General features: G+C 41.5%; 1 protein-coding gene across 9 annotated transcripts in view; it reads right to left on the reverse strand.

The window, feature by feature from the left end:
• Nucleotides 1–14911, reverse strand: part of NCOA6 (nuclear receptor coactivator 6) — a 96384-nt gene extending 81473 nt beyond the window's left edge. For all 9 annotated transcript variants that reach the window (XM_025001199.2, XM_059893026.1, XM_025001201.2 and 6 more), the window contains exon 1: nt 14732–14911. The gene's annotated coding sequence lies outside the window, so the exon portion shown is untranslated. The remainder of the gene's footprint in view (nt 1–14731) is intronic.
• Between the last annotated feature and the right edge of the window lie 3667 nt (nt 14912–18578).

The following is an 18578-nucleotide window of genomic DNA, read 5'->3' on the forward strand; positions in this document are numbered from 1 at the left end:
TTAAGCTTCTACACTTCCAAAGCAGGGGGCATGAATCCGATCCCTGGTTGGGAAACTAAGATCCTGCCTGCCTCGAGGCCAAAAAAAAAATTCTAGTCTTTTAATCCATGCTGTAATATACAAATGACACTGAAATGTTGACCAAATCTTACAATGTAGGAAGTAATAATTAAAAAAAAAAAAATCCCTAAACATAACTTGACAAGATTCTGAGCAACATCAGAGGGCCCCAAGTCCAATACCCTCATGGAACACACAAAAAAAATTAAGGCCCAAGTAAATAATTTGTCCAAAGCTTCTCAGTAGGAGGGAAGTCTTTCATTTCATGTATGACACTTCTTTCAAAAGAAATACTTCATTTTAAAAGCAGCAGCAAAGTATGTTATATAATGATAATGAACGTTGCCCTGCCTTAAGAAAGTGTTGGAAAACAACTTTTAGAGAACAATGGCTTTCTTTCTCTATTAAGTTTCTAACAAGAAACTGTTAAATCATGAAATCTGGGCTCTAAATTACAAAAAGTCCTTAGACCATCATTCTAAGAGTCTGCCAGTGTTTCTTTTTCTCCACTATCTTAGCATACAACCATCCCTCAGTATCCATGAGGGATTGACTCCAGGACCATCCCCTCAAAACCAACATCCACAGATGCTCAAGTCCCTCATATAAAATGATGTAGTATTTGCATATAACAGCACATCTGATCCACATACTAGAAATCATCTTTAGATTACCTATAATACCTAACACAATGTAACTGATATGTGAACAGTTGTCAAAACAGTTGTAAATACAAGGTAAATAGTTTCCAGTCCTGAGAAATTCAAGTCTTGCCTTTCAGAACTTTCTGGATAATGCTTTCAATCTCTGGCTGGTTGAATCTGCAGATGAGGAACCCACAGAAAGGAGAGTAAAATGTATTCAAAGACAGTTTTGTCAGGCCTTTTTTTTTTTTTGCTTTATACCCTTATAATTGTCACGTTCTTTTAAAAATCAAACACTGAAGTCCTTAGATCAGCTTTCGAGTTCTGTAGCTACCATTTCATCATAATTGATGACCCAGAATATACTTGACAAACCTGCAGACAGAATTGTTATTAGATGAATACACTATTATTTTCAAACACAGGTACAGCATCCAAATTGACTTGGAAAAACCAGAAAAGCATTTCTTCAAAATCAAGAGAGATTGTTTAAAATAATTATATCCCTAAACAATGAAGAAAGAAGTTTTGATCAAGAGAAGAAATTCAATAGCACAATAAACAGGCTCATCTATATTAAACAACAAAGAAATTTTTGCCCAAGTTGCAAAAATGAGAAATACAAAATTAAAAATTAACAAGACAAAAATATAGAAAAAAAAATTAGAATTATTAACTTCAGTGGAATGGTGGTGACCAAGACATGAACCTAGAAATCATAAAGAAAAAGACTGACAGACATGATTAGATAATTAAAACAGTCTATATGTCGAACAAACCACAAAGTCAAAAGCCAACTGAGAGACCGGGATAATATATCTGCACCATGTGACAAAAAAGGGGTTAAGACCCCAAATACACAGAATAGCTATTTAAAGCTGATAAAGAACTGGCGAAGTTGATAAAGACAGCCAAATGAAAAACTCAAGAGTACAAGAAACAAAAATAAATTCTGAGTGTTTGGGGGCTGGGTTTGTAAAACAACTTATGAATTCAGGACTTAACTCTCTTTCAAAAAGAAAAAGAAATTGTTTTATTCCAGAGCTTTACGCTTCTTAGTTTTGCCTGCTTACAATGATTTTTAAAAAGCAAACATCACAGGATTCTGTCAAAGAAATGTCCCCTACTGTATATATATCTGCAATCTGTAAGGTTTTTCTTGGTTAAATTATATTTGACTTAAGCTATACCTTAAAACTTGAAATTTATCTTTTATAACGCATCATTCTTTGTTACACTATATAAAATTTTTAAATGCACAGTACAAACTTAAAAGGAAAGTATCAAATCTACACTGAACAAACGGTCAAACGAATGAAAAACTAGCTCAAGACTAAAAAATACTCATCAATGATAAAAATAAAAAACACATTTTCTACTCACAAAAGAAAAAAAAAACACAACTTCACAGGAGAGATCTGGCAGTTACAATCTTAACCTTATGATAAAAGTTAACATCAACAGGGGAAAACCAGACATTTATGCACCTCGTGATATGATGCGATGTAAAAAAATGTATTAAATATTTTTGTCAAAATGTTAGGCTACAATCTAATCACGTCTTAAACCTTCCAGTTGAGGAAAATACAAGGAACAAGTTAAATGCCACAAAGAAAACAAACAGGCATATTCAGGATGTGGGACAAACAAGAAAAATGCTCAGGTCTCGACAAATCAATGCCTTGGAGGGTAGGGGGAGGTGAGAGAGCAGATAAGAAACGGGAATTGCTTCAGATTTAAAAAAAAAAAGACTACAAAAATAACAAATACAAATACAATGCATAGTTCTTAAATTGATTCCACTTCAAATAAGTCAGTTGTAAAAGTCATTATAGAAACAACTGGAGAAACAAATAGAAACTTAATGTTTGAAACATTAAGGAATTATTGATAATTTTGTTCCCTGTGATAATGGTGTTGCAATAATGTAGGAAAATGTTCTTATTTGTGAGAGATGCATGCTAAAGTATTTAAAGGCATACTATTATGATGTCTTTATTTTAAAAAGGTTTAACCTAAGAAGTATATTAGTAAATGTATGGCAACATACTGAATTGTTCATTGAACTATTTCTGGAAGGGTCTTTTGGGAATGTTTGAAATTTTTTTCATAATAAAACATTTAAAATATCAAAAATCCCACAAAACTGTGATATATCACTATTACGTGTGTAAGCCTGCTTAGTTGCTCAGTTTTGTCCAACTCTTTGCAACCCTTTGGACTGTAGCCTGTCAGGCTCCTCAGTCCATGGAATTCTCCAGGCAAGAATACTGGAGTGGGTTGCCATGCCCTCCTCCAGGGATCTTCCTCATACAGGGATCAAATCCGTGTCTCCTGCATTGCAGGTGGATTCTTTACCCACTGAGTCATCAGGGAGGCCTCAATCACTATTACAGTAGAAGAAAAAAATGATAAAATCTACTGTTAACTATAGTAGAACTGTATAAACTGGTAGTTTACTAAAGAATAATCTAACAATATAGCGAAAAAGTGATATCCTTAGACCGAACTGAATTATTTTAGGAAATATAGTCTAAGAAAAAAATGGGGGGGAGGATAAAAAGCTGTTCAGTTCAGTTCAGTTCAGTTGCTCAGTCGTGTCCGACTCTTCGCGACCCCATGAATTGCAGCACACCAGGCCTCCCTGTCCATCACCAACTCCCGGAGTTCACCCAGACTCACGTCCATCGAGTCAGTGATGCCATCCAGCCATCTCATCCTCTGTCGTCCCCTTCTCCTCCTGCCCCTAATCCCTCCCAGCATCAAGGTCTTTTCCAATGAGTCAACTCTTCACATCAGGTCAGTGGTATAATTTAGAATTGCAAATAAAAAATAAAAACAAACTGGAAATCATCCAAATGCCAAATAACCAGAGAGTATTTAAACTTTACTGCAGATTCATTAAAAATGATGACTATGTTGACATGTAGAAAAGTTTATCAATATAATGCCAAATGAAAGACTATAAAAAACTATATGAAAAGACTGTATGCATATGATGACTAGGAAGTTATGTTTGTTTGTAATATTTAAACATAATTTTTAAAATGTCATGAAGACACATGCTCTTAGAGAAAATATGTGCGATGCAAATACAGAACCAGGAAGAAATGCCTGGGCACAAAGAAGGAAATGCACCTGAGCACGGCTGTTGACCACAATTTGAATGAATAGTCATAATTTAATGTCCACAGTCCTACTGTGGACAAAAGTCAACAGAACTATCATTGTAAGGATACAGAAAAGAATATCACTGGCTTGGATAGTACAGAATCTTCCTCAGTTCTTTCCATTAGTCAGATGTTTTTAAAAGACATGGAAAGAAACTGAAAATGGTTCAGAGAAAAATCAAGAGGCAAAAAATAGGATGGAAAATCAGTGATTCTGAAGGAAAAATGAATAACAACATGATTATAAATCCAAAGAGAGGCTTCTGAATAGAATAGAGACCCTAAAAATGCAGCTGTGTATCAATGCCCACAGGTGACTGATCAAGAGGCTAGTAAAATCCTCGTGTGCTGTGGTGGTGTTTTCTGCCTATGAGGAATTTCTGGACTGTCCTAGTGCAAAGTTACTGGCATGGGCAAATGAGGGAGACTGAGTGTGTTAAGTCACTAACTATTTGTTTATCCAAGTTCACCTGATCACAGAAATCTCCCTAAAGCTTGAATTAATTATCCAAAGTCTGAATTAGTTATCCACCGTTTCAAAACTCTGCAAGGGCTATCCTGCTCCCACACACTACCCACTCAGCAGCACTCAAATATCTGAGATGTGGTATCTAGGACCTCAATGCATTTACTCTGCCTTCATCTTCTCACAACTCCTCAGTACACCAGCAAACCAGACTTCTTTATCTCATTTCCCAAATATTCCTTACAATCTACTATGTCCATCATTCCCTTAGTTCTTCTTTCCTTAACTCAGTTCATTCTAGTTTTACTCTTCCATTTAATTAGCAAATTTTAATATTTCTGTATCATGCCACCTGTTTTAAGTTGAATCTCATCTCCCCAAAGAGATTTAAAATCCTAACCCTGAGTACCATAGAATGTAACCTGATTTGGAATCACTACAGATGCAATTAGTTAAGATGGGGTAGACCCCCAATCCGATATGACTAGTGCCCTTATAAGAGAGAAATCTGGATACAGAGGCACAAAGGTAGAATGCTATGTGACAACAGAGACAGAAACTGGAGTGAAGTAGCCGCAAACCAAGAAATGTCAAGAATTGATGGAAGCTAGGAAGAGGTAATGGAGAAGGCAATGGCACCCCACTCCAGTGTTCTTGCCTGGAAAATCCCATGGATGGAGGAGCCTGGTAGGTTGCAGTCCATGGGGTCGCTAAGAGTCGGACATGACTGAGCGACTTCACTTTCCCTTTTCACTTTCATGCACTGGAGAAGGAAATGGAAACCCACTCCAGTGTTCTTGCCTGGAGAATCCCAGGGACGGGGGAGCCTGGTGGGCTGCCATCTATGGGGTCGCACAGAGTCGGACATAACTGAAGCAACTTAGCAGCAGGAAGAGGCAAGGGGAAGAATTCTACTCCAAGTCTCAGAGGGAGCACAGCCCCATTGACACCTTGCATTCAGGTTCTAGCCTCAAGAACTGTGAGAGAATAAATTTTTTTTGTTTTAAGTCACCCAGTTTGTGGCAGTTTGTTATGGCAGCCCTAGGAAACAAATACACTACCTTTGCTATGAAGCGGTCCCTGATTCTTCAAGTAGAAGTAATCTCTCCTGAGTTCCCATAGCACTTACTATTTCATTTAAAACACACTTTCCCCTCTTTTATTTATGTTCACATCACTTCCCCAGATCAATTTGTTTCCTAAAAGGCAGGGAGCTAACAAATCAACTATATACAGACCTCAACAGTGGTAGGTAGTCAGCATATACTGACTTTCATAATTAACTTTTTCTCAATACATAATCATTCTGATTGTAAAACGTCTGAATGAGTTATCCCCATATATACTGAAGAGTTACACAAAACCTCAGATGAAGATTCATTTTCTTTAGGAAGCGGTCCTAGATCCAAACGTACTTATGTTAATTATATCAATATATATTACACTTAGATATGTGCATGCATGTATATGTACATTCTACTGATGGCTGATATCCACAATGGAAAAGAATGTTATTGATTTGTAATTGATCTAGTCAAATGCTGGTTTACTTAATATCTTCCTACTTTTACTGGTATTTGGCAGTTAACCTGTGTCTTTGAATTTCTCCAAAATGTTTGAATTTTTAAGTCTGTATTTGATAGAAAGAACACAGCCTTACTTCCATGTCACATTTAAATTTATGGCAAGGGACTTAATCTTTTGACCAATTTCCCTGAGTAAAATCCAAAACAGGCATCTGATTCACAAATTTGCAACCAGTTATTTCTTCCTGAGTGAGACTGCAGTCTGGTCTTAAGAAAATATACATAAATGTACTAATATTCAACAGGTTCAATATCAGTAAAGGAGCTGGTTTTTGGCAATTTTTGTTGCCTCTTTGTGTATGGGAGGACTTGCAGCTGATTAATGCTAAATACAAACCAAATACCTATTTAAAATATGAATACCCTCTGAATTTGGTGATCATTAATATTATTAAGACTGACGTAGTTTTTCTCCCAGGTTGAGATATAATTGATATACAATATTGTATAGGTTTAAGAAGTACAATGAGATGGATGCAAATATATATTGAGAAATGACTATTATAATAAGGTTAGTTAACATACCATCACCTCACATAATTACCATTTTTTATGTGTATGGTAAAAACACTTAAGATCTATTCTCTTAGCAGCTTTCAAATATATACCACAGTACTATTAATTATAGTCACCATGCTGTACGTCAGACTCCTAGAACTTATTCACCTTTTAAGTTTATACCCGTTGATCAAATCTCCCCCATTTCTCCCATCTCCTGGCTCCAACAACCACCATTCTACTCTTTTGTTTCTATGAGTTTGGGTTTTTAACTGACATAGCTAACATTAACTGAGTGTTAATATTCTAACTGAAACAGAATATACAATTCTTCACAAGTTAAAAAAGAAGCAGTTCTGGCCTTTCACTTTGTAGGCTCTCTATATAAAATATAGTCTATCACCAAATTATAAGGCTGCATTTACTCCCTCTAACAAAACCATAGTATTCTCTTTATGTACACATCTATATATACCTCTAGTCATTTATTAATTAACTCAGCAAATGTTCAATGAGCTCCTTTTTAGAACAAGGTAAAGTAGAAAAAGATTATAAATTTTTAAAAAATAAATAAATGCGACAGACAACACAGTAAGTAGACACCAGAGCTGAGGGAAAGGAGAGATATAGTCCCAGCCCTTAAGGAACAACCAATTTGGTGAGGAAGGAAGAGGAAACTACCTCCATCTCTCTCCTTTCTCACCTTGCTGCTCCTGTATTTTATGACCAGGCTTACTTTCCCAATGTACAGATTTCATTATGTCACTGCATAGCCAAGCACTTTTGATGACTTCCCATTACTTAATCAATTCTAAACTTCTCAGCCTCAAACTGAAGAGAATTCAAAGCCTTCTATGTATAGTATGCAGAGATTAAGAACACAGGCTTTGGAAATGGACTGCCTAGACTCATTCTCTATCAATTGTTAGTTCTATTTCTCAGTTTCCTTATCTACAAAAAGGGGATTAAAAATTAGTGCCTATCTCAAAGGGTTACTGTGAGGATAAAATGAAATGCCGCTTGTAAAATGCCTGGCACATTATCTGGCAAATGGTATGCATGCGAAAAATGAGAGCTACTTCTACTATTATTACTGTTGTTCAATCTCCACTTCCAGCCTCAACTTTAACAACATTCCTGTGACAATCCTGTTCTCCAATCAAACTAGACTCTTTACTATCTCTTAAACACCCATCTCTACATTCATGCTTTCCCTCAGCCTGGAAAAATACTGTCTCATCTTCAAGTTGTAAGATCCTAAACATTTTTGGCAATCCTGCTTAAAAGGTCTTCTCTTTCAGGTACCATCCTCCGATAGCCCAGCTCCATAACACATTATATATACACTCCACATGACACAAATCCTGGCTAAATTTATCCTTGTATTCTGCAGAGTTCTAGACCAGTGTACATGATAGGGTTCAATTTGCTGACAAATAAATAAATGCCTGTATTTCCTCTCTGTCATCCAAATAAATGCTCTCTTGGAAAACAGCTCCCTATCACAAGTAAAAAGATCTCTTCTGTAGTATTTCATAAAGCTGGTCAGCTATTTTCTATTACCAATGTGGTAATTTCTAATATAGTATCCAGCACATAGTAGATGCCTAAATATTCAATGATTTGAATTTCATCTCATCTTTTTTAACTTCAATGATCAATTTATTCATTATGACTAAGAATGACTCAATCTTAAAATGGAATTTAGTTTTTACCTGCCCCCAGACTCATCTATGGAGAAGGCAATGGCAACTCACTCCAATACTCTTGCCTGGAAAATCCCATGGACGGAGGAGCCTGGTAGGCTGCAGTCCATGGGGTCACTAAGAGTCGGGCACGACTGAACAACTTCACTTTGACTTTTCACTTTCATGCATTGGAGAAGGAAATGGCAACCTACTCCAGTATTCTTGCCTGGAGAATCCCAGGGACAGAGGAGCCTAGTGGGCTGCCGTCTATGGGGTCGCACAGAGTCTGACACAACCGAAGCGACTTAGCAGCAGCAGCAGCAAACTCATCTGTCAGTTTCTGGCCATCCTGACAATATCTCGATATGTCCCTTATTAGTTTGGGAGAAGTAATATATAAAACTTTGATAAAGTCAGAACTAGAAAACCAAATGCCTGTAGGGGATAAAGTAAATGAACAAAACAAGAGAGTACTAAAAACTGCAAAGAACTACAGGGAGGAGTTCCACTCCAGCAGATAGTCTAAGGCAGCAGCTAAAATTAAGCAGCCACCTGGAAGCATCTCCTGAAATACTTAGCATCTCAGCCATTCTCTTTCAATCTGAAAACTGAATAAAATCTACAACTGAGTCGAGCATACTGAGCTCGACTCTTGCCTAGGAATCATAAATGAACAATGCTAAATAATAAGTAATAGCTAACATTATTGAGCATTTTCTAGATGCCACTCTGTTCTACATGTTATAAGAATTAGCTTCCTTAATCCTCACAACAACTCTCTTTTCCTTATTTTAAAGATTGGAAAACCAAGGCACAAAGCGGTTATGCAACGTGTCCAAGGTACACAATTCACAAACAATGGAGCTGGAAACAGGGCCTTCAATAGATTTCACCAAAAAGAGCTCACAGTATGAAGAAAGAGTACCATTCAATAAATGATGCTGGGATAATTAATTGTACATCAGAAAAAATGAAATGACTCTACCTCACACCACACACACATGTCAATTCCAGATAAGAGATCCAAACATAAAAGCAAAAAGATAATATAAAGAATAGCTTCAAAATCTTGGGAGAGAAAAAGATAAACTTGATTAAAATTCAAAACTTTTTAACAACTTAAAGAGATATAAAAACATTAGCAACAAACCAGGAAATGATATCTGCAATACATATAATCAACAAAAGGATTAATAATCAAAAAATATGAGGAAATCTTTTGAAAAAGACAACCCAATAGAAAAAAATGACAAAACAGGCCCCAGGAAGGTCTGTAAAACTGTAAAAACCTGGCAAGAACCGGTTGTCACACAGTGGACCCCAAAACAGTAAACCATGGCACCACTGACCAATATAAAATATTCAGGGATCTATGTCATGCTGCAGATACACAGAGCATGGGGAATCCGGCCAGAAAGACGGTGCCAAGATGGTTATTCTTCATCACATAAGAACTGGATGGTAAATCAGAAGTTTAATGTCCAACATTCAGACACACAGATCAGGAACTGGCAAATATCTTTGGTAAAGGGCCAGAAAGTAAATATTTTCAATTTTGTGAGCTATATATTCTCTGTCACAACTATTTAACCTGCCATTGCTAGTATGAAAGCAGACAAAAGCAATATGTAAATGAGTGTGCCGATGTTGCAATAAAACTTTATTTACATAAACAGGTGGTGGAACAGATTTGATGCATGGGCCACAGTCTGCCAAGACCTGACATTGATAGTTATGATTTCCCTACTCTAGGAATACTTTCCCAGTCTATTGACACATGATTTTCTTAAGCAATAAACGACATCACACTTGACAGCTGTGCACTGGCTTCCAAAAGTATTATTCTACAAAAAAAAACCTTTTTCCTTATTATCTGCAGCAATCCACACTCATTTTCCTTTCACTCCTTTTTTAAACCTCTTTGACTGCCACCCCAAACTAGAAATCTAAAAAATTCCCCTTCTTGCTCATCACTCACAATGTAATTATATCAACACTTGAAAATTCTAACTCTATTCAACGTGCCCAGCTTCTGCCTTGGTTCAGGCCCTCATTCCCTCATTACTTCTTTTCTGCTCTCCAATCCATCCTCCCTCCAAAACACATTCATTTATCTCCTAAAAATTAAACCTCATCGTAACTCCACTCCTTGAAAGCCTTGAATGCCTCTCTAAAAGCCAAGGATTCAGTCCAAATTCCTTAGCAAGGTCCTTCAACCCAGGTTCCAAACAACCTTCGCAGTCTCATCTCCAACCACTCTTTCACACACACACACTATGCTGCAGACACGTTCAATTACATTCCCTGAAAATGTATGTCCTTGCGTGAAAGCTCTTCTCTCTTCTGCATCTGGCAAACTCTTTTACCCTTCAGGACACATCTCAAGTCTCACTTATTTCCAAAGCCTTCCCTGATCCTAGAGCAGAGACTTGCCTACCTGTGTCCTAAGAACCTGACAGTTCTCCTTTGGCATTTAACATCCTGAACGGTCACTATTGACATGTTCACTTCTCTCATGGGACTGAATATCCAAAGTGAAAAGACCCTATCCTGCCTTAAAGACCTGTGACTCCTCACAGCCTATCATAATGGATGATATAAATAGATGTCTCAGCGAACAGTAAATGTCTGTTGAATGGAAGTCATCCTTTGTGGTTCCTTAACCTGGGATTCACAGATGGGAGTTCACAGACAGAATTCCGGGGGAAGGGGGGGAGGGGCTGTGAACTTGGACAGGAAAAAAATTACTTTATTTTCACTAACTTCTAATTGAAGTTACCATTTTATTCAAATATGAACATAGGCAGTAAGCCATTCTTGTATTAGCAGATCTGTGATTCTACTACTGTAATCACAGATATCTTTATATCATATTATAGTTATTGCAGATATCTTAAAGAATTATGTTCATTTGATATAATTATCAGACCCACCACTAGATCTAATTTCTTAATTTGCTGATAAAGAAGTATATCTATATTACATCACAATTTGTATATTGCAGTAACTGCATTTCAATACAATTGGTTTCTCTATAACCCCATGTATTTTGTTTTATGCAATTAAAAATATTATTCTGAAAGGGATCCATAAGCTTTGCTAGACTGCCAACAAAGGTCCATCTAGTCAAAGCTATAGTTTTTCCAGTAGTCATGTACAGAGAGAGTTGGACCGAAAGGAAGCCTGAGCACCGAAGAATTGATGCTTTCCAACTGTGGTACTGGAAAAGACTCTGGAGAGACCCTTTGAGTGCAAGGAGATTAAACCAGTCAATCCTAAAGGAAATCAATCCTGAACATTCACTGGAAAGACTGATGTTGAAGCTCCAATCCTTTGGACACCTAATGCCAAGAGCTAACTCACTGGAAAAGACCCTGATGCTGGGAAAGATTTGAGGGCAGGGGGAGAAGAGGGCGACAGTGGATGAGATGGTTGGATGGCATCATCAACACATTGTACAGGAATCTGAGAAACTCTGGGAGATAATGAAGGACAGGGAAGCCTGGAATGCTGCAGTCCATGGGGTGGCAAAGAGATGGACACAACTTAGTGACTGAACAACAAAAAACGGGCCCATGGTACAGACAAGATGAGGCTTTCCTGCATTAGATAGACCCAAAACAAATGAATCATGTTGCTGAATAAGGATACTAAACATATATTAAAAATATCATTGCTATGCACTCATCTCACACGCTAGTAAAGTAATGTTCAAAATTCTCCAAGCCAGGCTTCAGCAATATGTGAACCATGAACTTCCTGATGTTCAAGCTGGTTTTAGAAAAGGCAGAGGAACCAGAGATCAAATTGCCAACATCCGCTGGATCATGGAAAAAGCAAGAGAGTTCCAGAAAAACATCTATTTCTGCTTTATTAACTATGCCAAAGCCTTTGACTGTGTGGATCACAATCAACTGTGGAAAATTCTGAAAGAGATGGGAATACCAGACCACCTGATCTGCCTCCTGAGAAATTTGTATGCAGGTCAGGAAGCAACAGTTAGAACTGGACATGGAACAACAGACTGGTTCCAAATAGGAAAAGGAGTACGTCAAGGCTGTATATTGTCACCCTGTTTATTTAACTTATATGCAGAGTACATCATGAGAAACGCTGGACTGGAAGAAACACAAGCTGGAATCAAGATTGCCGGGAGAAATATCAATAACCTCAGATATGCAGATGACACCACCCTTATGGCAGAAAGTGAAGAGGAACTCAAAAGCCTCTTGATGAAGGTGAAAGTGGAGAGTGAAAAAGTTGGCTTAAAGCTCAACATTCAGAAAACGAAGATCATGGCATCCGGTCCCACCACTTTATGGGAAATAGATGGGCAAACAGTGGAAACAGTGTCAGACTTTATTTTTCTGGGCTCCAGAATCACTGCAGATGGTGACTGCAGCCATGAAATTAAAAGACGCTTACTCCTTGGAAGGAAAGTTATGACCAACCTAGATAGCATATTCAAAAGCAGAGACATTACTTTGCCAACAAAGGTTCGTCTAGTCACGGCTATGGTTTTTCCTGTGGTCATGTATGGATGTGACAGTTGGACTGTGAAGAAGGCTGAGCGCTGAAGAACTGATGCTTCTGAACTGTGGTGTTGGAGAAGACTTTTGAGAGTCCCTTGGACTGCAAGGAGATCCAACCAGTCCATTCTGAAGGAGATCAGCCCTGGGATTTCTTTGGAAGGAATGATGCTAAAGCTGAAACTCCAGTATTTTGGCCACCTCACGTGAAGAGTTGACTCATTGGAAAAGACTCTGATGCTGGGAAGGATTGGGGACAAGAGGAGAAGGGGACGACAGAGGATGAGGTGGCTGGATGGCATCACTGACTCAATGGACTGAGTCTGAGTGAACTCCGGGAGTTGGTGATGGACAGGGAGGCCTGGCGTGCTGCGATTCATGGGGTCGCAAAGAGTTGGACACGACTGAGCGAGCGACTGATCTGATCTGATCTGATGAACATCTTCATAACCTTTTTGCTGAAAGTCTTTTTTGATTATATGGGGCCCTGGGACAACTCTAACAAAACTGAGAATTCTCTCATAGCCCATGGGGACTTTGAACTCTTCTATCATGATCGAATTTTAATTACAGTCATGATAGAGATCCATTGTTCACTGTTACCTTTCAGGCTTTTTGTGTCCCTTTGCTGTACAGTAAACACCTAGCAAAGAAGGAGCATCTCTTAAGACTCTATTTAAAGATACAAGTCAAAAAGATTCTGAAGATAACTTCTTCGCACAAACAGAAGTACACTAGAGATTACCAAATAGCTAGTTATCTATACTTTTCTCCTATCCCCCTCAGTTTTTGTACTGACAAACTCAATACAAAAAGAACTTACTTAGTAGTTCTTTGATATATGCTGCCATACTTGACTTTTTAATACTTTTCGCCCGCCTGGCAAATTCCTCTAAGGCGGTTGTGTTGAATAAGGAGGCAACAGGCCTGAGTTCTAGTACTACTTCTGCCATTTACTGGTTAGATCTTGAGAAGTCAACTTTACTTTTCTGAGTCTCAGCTAAAATAACTACATAATCTGAAATCACTACAAGATCTAAGGCCTTTGCAGTTTTCACACATTTAATCCTTTACCATTCTCACGGCTTCAATAACGCCTTTCTGATGACCTCCCCAGGTGACACGGCTCTTAAAAAACAGTGGGCTGTCCCCTTCCTAGGAAGACACCTTGGGTCACCGCCCACAAACAGCCGGGTCCCTCCTTTTAAAGACACACACACAAACTCCCTAAGTTGATGAAGGCTCTCTCTCTTCTTGCCAACCAGTTCCACTCTGCATTCTTTTGCTGGCCAGCTCCTGCACCCAAACCTCAATCCCCCTTCTCTCTCTTCTTCATCAAAGCCTTACTTTTTCTGTTGCTCTTGCCAATGCGGAGTGCAGGATCCTGGGGGCACATACGTCCTCAGTCCCTTGGGAGTTACACGGACTTGCTCCGCAACTCTAACGACTAGACCAGTCTGATATTCGCCTCTGTACCGAAAGGGACCCATTTCCAATCAACCCTTTCACCACCACCACCCCGCCCCCCGCAAAGAACTGTCCCAGCCCTGACAGCCTGGGCTCAAATCCCACGCCCCGCCGCGCCCTGCCGGCCTGGGGTCCTGAACATGGACCACGACCTAACCCAGCTCCAGTTCCTGCTCCCCAAGCCCCACGGATCCCGGTCCCGATCCAGTTTGGATCCAGCGACCCTTCTCGGCGACCCCGGCCACGACCCCACGTCCGACTCCCTCCAGTTCCTCAGGCCTGGAGCGCCACCCCGTGCAGACCCCGGCCGGCTCAGCACTCCCTCAGCTCCCGGACACCGAGTCCCGCACCCTCCCCACCACTGCCGGGCCCCCAGCGGTCCCCAGCGCCCGCGCCCGCAGGCCCCGGGCCCGCTCCCCAACATGGCGACGGGGACACGAGCGCGGCGGGCGGGCGGGGCGGCTACGGGCCGGGACCGCACAGGGGCCGTGCTCCACGGTCCGCCGGCGCCATTTTCCCGCGTCGGGCCCGGGCGGCGCCTCCTTCCCGCGGAGCCAGCCGGGCCGGCACCGCGGACGCCCGGCGGGCCCACCCCTTACGGGCCCGCGTCGCCGTCAGCTCACCTGAGCGCGGCCCCGGCCCTCCCGGGCGGGCCTCGGAGCACCGGCCCGGGCCGTGCGTGCCCGCGGCCCTCCGTGTGTCTGTCGGTCCGTCCTCGCGTGCGCCCGTCTATCCGGCCGTCGGCGCCCGGCCGCCCGCAGCCCGACCCGGCTGGGCCTCAGGGAGCCGGCGGGGAGGGGGATGGGCCGGACCGGGTCGGGGAGGGAGGGGGAGGGAGGGAGAGAGGGTGGGAGCGCGGGAGAGGGCGGGGCAGGGCGGGGGCGGGGCCTTGGCCACGTGACCAAACGTCCCCGAGCGCGCGGGGCCGAGCGCGCGCCAGCTCGGTTGGGTGCAGAGCTCGGAGCCGGGATATGAGATTGTTTGTCTCCTGGAGCTGTAATATTGCCAGTGGCTGCTGCTCCCATCTTGGAGTCACTGCACAGCCGTATGGGAACCCTCTAAGCTGAGTGTTCTTGGGCAAGTCAACTCTCCAATCCTCAGTTTATGCACCTGAGATATGGATATAATAATAGTCTTTGCAAAGAGGAAATTAGGGAAAGCATGGAAAGCCCTTGGCACAGTGCCTGATACATAGTATCTAATAATGCTAATGATGATAAAGATCATCTTTAGCCTTTATTACTGATGTCTGCCTGTAAGTCCCATCACTGTGACACTAGCAGACTCAGTGGGTACAAGAGAGTGTGGCCCTTTCCCCCTCTTCCTAAATGTAGGGAGGCCTCCCAAGCACTGGGCTTGATGCCTGTCCTAAAGGCCTGGATTCAGATCTGGCTTTCACTCTCGATAGCTGTGTAATTTTCCTTTGTCTCAACTTCAACTTCCTCATCTGTGAAATGGGAGTTAAGGGTCTATTACAAGCATCCTGTTAGATAGATAAGCAGGGGATTCTTAGCTGATTATACAGCTCAGGCATATTGGTCTCATCTAAGAAAAATCAGAGTCGTTTCATTCCACCAATATATTTATTGAGCACACACTATGTGCTTGGAGTGGTGCAGTAGCCCTCTAAGGCCAGTCCACATTCTCCCTGGCTCCCCTCCAACCTATTCTCCACCCTGCTGTCAGAGCAATATTTCTAAGTCAAAAATCTGATCATGTCTCTCCTCTATTTAAAACTATTTGATGGTTCATAATGGAGAAGGCAATGGCACCCCACTCCAGTACTCTTGCCTGGAAAATCCCATGGACAGAGGAGCCTGGTAGGCTGCAGTCCATGGGGTCGCTAAGAGTCGGACAGGACTGAGCGACTTCACTTTCACTTTTCACTTTCATGCATTGGAGAAGGAAACGGCAACCCACTCCAGTATTCTTGCCTGGAGAATCCCAGTGACGGGGGAGCCTAGTGGGCTGCCGTCTGTGGGGTTGCACAAAGTCGGACACGACTGAAGCGACTTAGCAGTAGCAGCAGCAGCAGTGCTCTTATGATAAAGGCCAAATAGATGTCTCACTCTTGCCCTTCCCATATCGCCAGGCTTATCTCCTAGCACTCTTTAACTCTCTCTGGACTGTAAGTACATTGATCTCCACATTCTGTACTTCCTTCCTTCTTAGGATCCTTGCACATGCTGATCGGTCCATCTGGTGTGCTCCCCCTCCTCATTAGATAATTTGTCAGCCTTCGGATCCCTGCTCAAACATCACTACCCCAAGGACACCTTCTCTGAGGATTCTTTAGGCAAGTTCTCTTGCTTGTTCTCAATAGGACTCATTAGGTCGTTTATCACCTGTCTTCTCGAGGCTGGTGACCTCATTAGGAGGGAGAGTTTATCCATCTTGTTTACCACCGTTTTCTCAGCACATAGTACAGGGCCTGGCACAGAGCATATGTCCAGTAAATATTTGTTGTGTGTGAATCCTGAGAATGGTGGTGGACCCTAAAGGCCAGAGAAAAATAAAAGAGAACCACAGGCAGCCAAAAGGGCACCTTGGACACTTGAGCCCAAGAAATTAACACCAAGAGGGTTTACAAGAGCCTGGAAAAAAAATTTTAAGCTTTTTATTCTTTTAGAAAATGGAGTATGATTTACATACAGGAAAATGCAAACATCTTAAGTGTACACCTGGTACATTTTTACCTGTATTCCTGTTTACCACCACAGTTATCATTTTAACTTCAAAAAGTTAAATATAGAATTACCATCTGATCCAGAAATACTACTTCTGGATATTTACCCCAACAAAGTAGAAGCAGGGACTTAAACAGATATTTGTACACTCATGTTCACAGCAGCATTATTCACTATAGCCAAAAGGTAGAAGCAGGCTGTATATCTGTCAGATGAATGGATAAACAAAATGCAGCATACACATACAATGTAACATTAGCCTTGTCAGTCACCAAAGACCAACTACTATGTGATTCTCCATACGAGGACCCTGAAAAAGAAAGCTGAAACTGTTGGTGGCTCAGTCGTGTTCGGCTCTTTGTAGCCTTCCAGGCTCCTCTGTCCGTAGGATTTCCCAGCAAGAATATTGGAGTGGGTTGCCATTTCCTTCTCCAGGGGATCTTTCTGACCCAGGAATCAAACCCGGGTCTCCTGCATCGCAGGCAGATTCTTCACTGACTAAGCGACAAGGGAAGCCCCTATTAGCTGTGTGACTTCAGGTAAATCTGGAGTTCTTATCTTAAGGATGATACAACTTGGACCAAAAGGAGAAAAATGACTCGTCCCACAGGGTCCGAAGTACTTTTTCCCTTTGTTTTTAAATCCTTACATGGTTTTTGTTCCCAAAAGACTATAAACTCTATTTTTGTAGTATCATAGCCTGTAATATAACTTAACATTTTTGTGCTACAATTGCCTCATCTGTAAGGTGCAGATAATAAGGGTACCTTACAGGATCAGACACTAAAGAATCTGCCTGCAATGCAGGAGACCCAGGTTCAATCCCTGGGTGGGGAAGATCCCTTGGCGAACGGAACGGCTACCCGCTCCAGTATTCTTGCCTGGAGAATCCCACGAACAGAGGAGCCTGGTGGGCTACAGTCCATGGGCTCGCAAAGAGTCAGACACAACTGAGTGACTTTCAGTTCAGTCCAGTTCATTCGCTCAGTCGTGTCTGATTCTTTGCGACCCCATGGACTGCACCATGCCAGGCTTCCCTGTCCATCACCAACCCCCAGAGCTTACTCAAACTCGTGTCCATAGCGTTGGTGATGCCATCCAACCATCTCATCCTCTGTCGTCTCCTTCTCCTCTTGCCTTCAATCTTTCCCAGCATCAGGGTCTTTTCCAATGAGGCAGTTCTTCACATCAGGTGGCCAAAGTATAGGAGTTTCAGCTTCAGCATCAGTCCTTCCAATGAATATTCAGGACTGATTTCTTTTAGGATGAACTAGTTGGATCTCCTTGCAGTCCAAGGGACTCTCAAGAGTCTTCTCCAACACCACAGTTCAAAAGCATCACTTCACTTCCACTTCACTTCAAAATGAATTAGTAGATACAAAATGTTTAGAACAGTGACTAGCACTTATGATAGCCTCAATAAGCAACAGACTACCTGAGGCCGCTGAAGAGGTTATCAGGCTGTTTCATAGAATTCTTTGAGCAAGAAAAGCAGCCCTGAGATATCCAGGACTGTTCTGGATTCAGATTTAGATAAAGAGAAAGTGTCAGATGCTCTGCTGCTGCTGCTAAGTCGCTTCAGTCGTGTCCGACTCTGTGCGACCCCATAGACGGCAGCCCACAAGGCTCCACCGTCCCTGGGATTCTCCAGGCAAGAACACTGGAGTGGGTTGCCATTTCCTTCTCCAATGCATGAAAGTGAAAAAATAAAGTGAAGTCGCTCAGTCGTGTCTGACTCCTAGCGACCCCATGGACTGAGGCCCACTAGGCCCCTCTGTCCATG

This window comes from Bos taurus, chromosome 13 (genome assembly GCF_002263795.3).
Source record: "Bos taurus isolate L1 Dominette 01449 registration number 42190680 breed Hereford chromosome 13, ARS-UCD2.0, whole genome shotgun sequence".
Classification (NCBI taxonomy): Eukaryota; Metazoa; Chordata; class Mammalia; order Artiodactyla; family Bovidae; genus Bos; species Bos taurus.